The sequence below is a fragment of the Capsicum annuum genome, chromosome 12 (assembly GCF_002878395.1).
Source record: "Capsicum annuum cultivar UCD-10X-F1 chromosome 12, UCD10Xv1.1, whole genome shotgun sequence".
NCBI classification, from domain to species: domain Eukaryota; kingdom Viridiplantae; phylum Streptophyta; class Magnoliopsida; order Solanales; family Solanaceae; genus Capsicum; species Capsicum annuum.
Genome location: NC_061122.1, coordinates 171,221,149 through 171,229,287, shown reverse-complemented (window position 1 = coordinate 171,229,287; position 8,139 = coordinate 171,221,149).

Here is an 8,139-nt window from a genome sequence, read left to right as displayed (position 1 = left end):
AAATATGTATTAGTATTGAAACTTATGGCCTTACAGTTTATGTTTTCGTATATTTTATGAGATATTATGCAGTTTACAGGTACAGATATCAGTCATGGGTTAGCTTGTGATCTTTCGGGGTCATGAACACCGTGTAGCATTTTGGTTTAGAAAATTGGGGCATTACAAAAACTCATGTCTCTGAACCTATAGTGTAACATAAAAAAAAGCATCATAGCGTGAATGCGTCAGTACATATGTACCAAGTATACGTATGAGGTAGGCTATATGAAATGGTTTGCATGCATAAATAATACTAACTAACTGTCTAACTTGAACGTGAGAATACATGCATAAATATGTAACTATAACTGACAACGTGATTTTGTGATTTCAGAGGTTGTATACTGATAACGTGACATGCTAGTAACTGATATGACTGATAACATAAAGTACTATATTTGAATAATGTTGATAACATGGGTGACTGTATCCGATAGTCCTGAATCTGATAGAACTATCTGAGTTCTGTACTATATCTGAGTTGACTGTATCTGACAGTCCTGAAATCTGAAGAACTATCTGAGTTTTATTACTAAGACTGATTGACTATATCTGACAGTCCTGATTTTATAACATGAAACTGTGGGAAATAGTATCTAACCGACATACCCCAAATATGCTATAATAGCTGAGCTGAGGTCCAATCTATGCCCTGATTGGAAGGGTGTCAATACCACGCCACTGGTAAGGACAACATGTGAGTAACCCTTATATAACAGGTAAATCTAGTGAGAATGGTGGGAACCCTCACATAACAGGTTAATCCACCTAATCTACCCTCATATAACAGGCTACGATGTCTCAACCTATGGTGGATATATAGTTCTGGAATGCAAGGATTGCTTCTAGGAATCACACCCTCGTATAACAGGTGAGTCCCCATCCTTGGGTTCACTCGGTGGTAATTCCTACTCCTATCTGAATGGACACTGAACATGATTTACAGAACTCACTTGAGCGTGGACTGAGTTACTGAATTTCTATGTCTGACGAAATACTACTGATTTTTGACAACTGACAGAGTCATGAGATCATAGAGATTTTTCCTGATTCATAAGACTATTCGAAGTCTAAGAGTTCATAGCTTGACTGTGATTATCGTGATAACATGACATAGATCTAGGCACACAACTAATATTTCAGGTACAAGTACCCCCAGGACTCGATGGAAGGAAACTGACATGACTTGATAATCTTGAATACATGATAATCATCACAATACATTTATTAAAGTATTTCATCAAATGTCTAATAGGTATAAGTTTGTACATTTATTGGGATTTTCATGATATCATGCTAGTTAGGCAAATTTCCTTCATCAAGGCATTTTATCAAACATATGGCAGGCATAGTACATGTAAACATCATGGTATAGCAATTAAACATCGTGGTTTACTTCCAATTTCATCATACAAGGTTTTAGTCATGATATTTTGTAGATCTTTATCTATACTAATCAACCCACACGGAATTTATCATCAAATCATGGAATAGAAATCAATTCCTCATTTATCAACATGAAAGAAAATATACAAAGCATGAACACATGAAGAAAATCCATAACTTGTAGTTGAAAAGGGATTCTTGGATTTTATGGATGAAAGAAGCCCATGAATGAACACCATGCATACCTTAGATCATGATTTCGTGAAGATTGATGGTGAAATCTTTCTGAATTTGAATCCCCAATAGAAACCCTAGCTTGTTCTTGAGATAAACTTGAGAGAAACTAGTATATTTTGGGTGAAAAGTGGTTGAATCATGTGTTAAAAGGCTTGAATAGGGGTTGGAAATTGAATCTTTTAAATCTGGACACATCATTAAATTTTCAGTAAAATTTCCCAAATTGGTTTGTTGGCGTGACGCGGTGTTATCGCATCGTATCACTGGAAATTGATAATTGGGAAATTGTATGGTGGCGCGATATGGAGCTATCGCGTTGACACCTTGTCTATGACCAGGAAGTTTGACGAAATGTGCCTGTATCGCAGAGCAACACTAGAATTTGACAATTACCATTTGAGCTATCTCTGCGACGTGCTAAAGGTTCAAGTCAAACACTGTCTCACTAAAAAGGACCTAACTCTTCGCCCGGGTGTCGGATTTGGGAGAATTATATATTGGTGAATAGCTTATTCGATTTTCCACGTGATAGAAAGTAAAAATTATGAAAATACCATATGTATAAGAATGAATTATTAATTCAAAGCAAGTTCTAACATCCTTGAGATGATTTTCAAGCTAAGAAAAAGCACGAGTATTACAATATCTCCCCCCTTGAGAACATTCTTTCTCGAATGAGACTGACTAAGAAGGGAAATAATAAGCTGAACATGAATAACTGGAACATGATCTCATGACGGACGTGACTGAAAAGCTGAACATAACATACTAAACATGCATATCTGATGCATGTGTAACTGATTTATAAATGGATAACTGAAAGTTCTGAAGAACTAAGGTTTCTCATAATGAGAATGCATGTCTGATGCATAACTATATAACTAATCTGATACATGAATGCATGACTGAATATGCGGTGGTACTTGATACCAAGATTATCATGGTATACTAAGTTAGTGATGCACACTAATTATGAAATTGAGTAAGCTTAAGGAGAACTATTACCTTGAGCTTGATCTGAGTTGGCGGGGAAGAGGTGAGGATACTTGGTACGCATATTTGCTTCAGTTTCCCAAGTATCTCCTTCAATGGACTGATTTTTCCCAAGAACTTTAACTAGAGGGACTTTTTTGTTCCTCAATCTACGAGTCTGATAGTCTAAGATTTCAACTAGAATCTCTTCATAAGAGAGGCCATTTTGAACATCTATGCTCTGAATAGGGACTACGACTGATGGGTCACTTATACACTTCTTGAGCAAAGAGACTTGGAAGACTGGATGAACTGAGGCTAGATCTGAAAGCAATTCGAGCTCATAGGCTACCTTGCCGAATCGACTGAGAATCTTGAAGGGAACGACATATCGGGGACTGAGCTTTCCCTTCTTGCCAAATCTCTTCACTCCCTTCATAGTAGAGATTTTGAGGTGGATATAGTCACCAATCTCGAACTCGAGATCCTTTTTACGAATATCTACATAAGACTTCTGTCAACTTTGAGCAGCCCGGAGTCTTTCTCTAATTAGCTGAACTTTCTCTAAGGCGTCGAATACTAAGTCAGGACCTATGACTGAGGACTCACTAACTTCGAACCAACTGATTGGAGATCTACATCTCCTACCATAGAGAGCTTCGAATGGAGCCATCTGAATACTGGAATGATAGCTATTGATGTATGCAAATTCAATCAAAGGCAAGTGGTCATCCCAGCTACCCTTGAAATCAATTACACACGCCCTTAGTATATCTTTCAAAGTCTGAATGGTCCTTTCTTCTTGACCATCTGTCTGAGGATGAAAGATTGAACTGAGATAAACTTGGGTACCAAGACCCTTTTGGAATGCTTTTCAAAAATAAGAGGTGAACTAGGTACCTCTGTCTGAGATAATAGACAACGGAACACCGTGAAATCTGACCAGTTTATTGATGTAGAGCTTGGCGTAATCCTCAACTGAATAAGAGGTATGAACTAGAAGAAAAAGAGCTGATTTGGTCATTCTGTCTACAATGACCCAGACTAAATCATACTGACGATAAGTTCGAGGCAAACCTACCACGAAGTCCATATTTACAACTTCCTACTTCTAAGTAGGAATACTGAACTCCTGCATAGGACCATTAGGCTTCTGATGCTCCATCTTAACTTGCTGACATGTAGAGAACTTAGCCAAAAATTCTGCAATATCTCTCTTCATCCCACTCCACCAATAGATCTCACATAAGTTGCGGTACATATTAGTAGCCCCTGGATGAATAGAGTAACGCACACCATGCACTTTTGTAAGAATTCGCTGCCTTATATCATCTACACCTGGAACACATGACGACCCTGACAATGGAGAACACCATCTCCCTCTTGGGAGAAAACCTTAACTTTTTGATTCTGAACTGACTCTTTCAACTTGACAAGGATGGGATTTCTATCTTGTTTTTCTTTTACCTTAGAAACTAGAGATAATTTTGAACTACTCTAAACACATACTCCATCCTCTGAGGAATCGACTAAGCGAATGACTAGTCTGGCAAGCTGGTGGACTTCCTGGACTAACTTGGACAGCTTACTCAGACCGTCGGCCACTACATTAGCCTTGCCCAAATGATAGAGGACACTCATTTCATAATCTTTCAAGAGCTCTAACCACCTTCTCTAACAAAGATTGAGATCTTTCTGAGAAAATACATACTGAAGGCTTTTATGATCTGTGAAAACATCTACATAAACACCTATAAATAATGCCTCTAAATCTTCAAGGCAAATACTACGGCTGCTAATTCAAGGTCATAAGTAGGATAATTTTTCTCATGGGGTTTAAGCTGTCTAGAAGCATAGGCTATGACCTTACCATGCTGCATGAGAACATAACCTAAACCCACTCTGGATGCATCATAATAAACTACAAAACCGTCTGAACCATCTGGAAGAGCTAGAACTGAAGCTGAGGTGAGTTGAGTTTTCATATTCTAAAAACTCTTCTCGCATGAATCTGACCACTGAATTCTGAGTGACCTATCTTTTTTGTGCACGAATAAGACTGGTGCGGCCCACGGGGAAATGTTGGGTCTGATGAATCCCTTATCTAAGAGATCCTTCAACTGTTCTTTCAGTTCCTTGAGTTCTACTGGTTCCATTCTGTATGGAAGAATAGAGAAAGGCTGAGTGTCTGAAAGAAGATCAATACCAAAGTCTATTTCCCTTTCGAGAGGAATTCCTGGAAGATCTTTGGGAAAGACATCTGAATATTCACTTACAACTGAAACTGATTCAAGACTAGGAGTCTCAAAACTAGAAGCTCTAACATGAACTAGATGATAAACATATCCCTTAGATATTGTTTTTCGTGCTCGAAGGTAGGAAACAAGATGACCCTTGAAAGCGGATACACTACCCTTCCACTCTAGGATGGGTTTATTCGAAAACTAAAACTAAACTATTCTGTTTCTGCAGTCGACTATGGCATAGAAGGAATAAAGCCAATCCATGCCACGAATGACATCAAAATCAGTCATCTCTATTTTGACTAAGTCTGCTGAAGTAACTTTCTGAAATATCATAATCGGGCAGTTCCTGTATACCCACTGGGCTATGATGGTTTTACCCGCTGGGGTAGAGACTGAGAAGGGTTCTGCTAGAATTTAGAGACTGATCCCAAAATCAACTGCTATATAAGGAGTAACAAAAGACAAGGAATCTCCTGGATCTAGCAAAGCATAAACATGTACATGAAAGATCTGTAATGTACCAGTAACTATATCAGAAGAACTTTCCTGATCGTGTCGAGACTGAAGAGCATAGAGATGATTTGGGCATTGCCTGCTAGTAGCACTGGAAATAGAACCCTACTGATTTGGATGACCAGACTGAGCTGAAGAGAGATTCTGTTGACCCTGGGACCTGGCTGAGGACAGTCTCTAACTCTATGGCCTGGCTTGCCACAACCAAAACAAATGCCACTACATGCTCTACACACACCCTGACGGTCCTTATCGTAAGTCTGGCAAAGAGGATAGGTGCGGGTACTACTAATACTCCCCTGGGTCTTGGAGCCTAGCGCTCTATCTTTGTTACCCTCTCTGAACTTAAGAACTGGAGCACTGGCTGTAGAGGGAGCTAGAACTGATGACTTAGGACAAAACTGAGAATTGTTTTCTCTTTCTGATTTAGGCTAAGTAAAGTTAAAACTACCTGTCTTCGCTCTCTTATTTTGATTTTCCCCTGCTTAATTTTCTGCTCTTCTATCTACTAAGCATGGGTCATAAGTCTAGCTAAGGTCACGTCACTGTTCAGCATGGCGGATTTGCATTTATTAACTACACTGTCGTTCACCCCTGAAGTGAACTTACTCATCTTAGATCTACTGTCTACAACCATATGAGGGGCATACCTGGATAATTGAGTAAACTTAAAATAATACTCTTTCACTTTTATTTACTCAAAATAATACTCTTTCACTTTCATATTGCCCTACCTGAGGTTGATGAACTTTAGCACCTGGGCTTCTCTAAGATCTTGGGGAAAGAATCTATCTAAGAATGCAGTGACAAACTCCTCCTATTCTATAGGACCTGCATCATCTGATCTTTTGGACTTCCACTATTTGAATCAAGCATGAGCCACATCCTGCAATTGGTATGCAGCTAGCTTAACACTCTCAGCAGTAGTCACCCCCATGGCATTTGTCACTTTCTAAACTTGATTTAAGAATTCCTGAGGGTTTTCATCTACCTTAGACCCGAGGAGGTTGGAGGATTCATTCAGGTGAAGTCCCGAATTCTAGCTGTGGTTGAGTTGGCCACTGGGTTGGCCGAAATGACTGTTGGCCGTTCATTATGAGCAGTGAATGATTGAGCAAGAGTGGTAAATACGGTCTTAAACTCTGCATGAAAAATATGATCGCCCAAAGGTTCTTCGGGCTGAGGGGCTGACTGATTTCCGTTTCTTCTATTAGGAGGCATGTTCTATAAAAGAAAGGGAAAAATAGATTAGACTGAGAGACTGACTTATGATTATGCTCACAGGCACAACATGAATACTGAAAGAGAGGAAACTATTTTTAAAATATCTCATAGCCTCTTGCACATAAATGTGGCCCGCAACACACCCATCTACAACACTCTACTAGATGCGGCTTTCAGATTTCCTAGGACTCTATTGAACTTTAGGCTCTGATACCAAGTTTGTAATGACCAGATTTGATGAACCAAAATGCCACACGATGCTCATGACCCTGAGAGACAACAAGCTAACCCATGACTGATATCTGTACCTGTATACTGCATAAGTAACTTAATAAAGCATAAACATGTACTGAAAGGCCATAAGGTTCAATACTGAACATAATTGAATGATATAATATCTGTTTGGGGTAATAGAATACCCAAAACAAACCTGAAAATACTGAAGTCTGAACATGATAGTCTGTATCTAGTCTGAAAGGCTCTACTATCTGAAGAATCTGAATAAGGAGTTGATGGGACATGTCCCCAATTAATAAGCTAATCAATGAGATAATAGAAAATCATTATGTCCTCGATGGATGAGGACTGACTTCTACTCTGACTGTTGAAACTGGAATCTACTGCTGATCTGGAACTCGTGTCTTTGAACCTATGGTTTAACATAAAAAGAAAGCACCATAGTGCGAATGGTCAGTACATATGTACCGAGTATACATATGAGGTAGGCTATATGCAATGGTTCACATGCATGAATAATGCTAACTGACTGTCTAACATGAACGTGAGAATACATTCAAAAATACATAACTGTAACTGACAACGTGATTTCATGATTTTTGAGTCTGTATACTAATAATGTGACATGCTAGTAACTGATATGACTGATAACATGAAGGACTATATCTGAACAATGTTGATAACATGGGTGACTGTATCCTACAGTACTGAATCTGATGGAACTATCTGAGTTCCGTACTGTATCTGAGTTGACTATATCTGACAGTCCTAAAATTTGAAGAACCATCTCAGTTCTATTACTGAGACTGATTGACTGTATTTGATAGTCCTAATTCTGTAACATAAAACTGTGGTAAGTAGTATCTAACCGACATGCCTTAAATGTCCTATAATAGCTGAGCTGGGGTCTAATCTATGCCCTGATTGGAAGGGTATCAATACCGCACCATTGGTAAGGACAATATGTAAGTAACCCTCATATAACAGGTAAATCTAGCGACAATGGTGGGAACCCTTGGATAACAGGTTAAGCCACCTCATCTACCCTCATATAGCAGGCTACGATGTCTCAACCTATACTGGCTATATAGTTTTGGAATAAAAGAATTGCTTCTAGGAATCACACCTTCGTATAACAGGTGATTCCCTATCCTTGGGTTCACTTGGTGCTAATTCCTACTCCCATCTGAATGGACGCTAAACATGATTTACTGAACTGAACTAAGCATGGACTGAGTTACTGAATTTTTTTGGCTGACAAAATACTACTGATATCTGACAA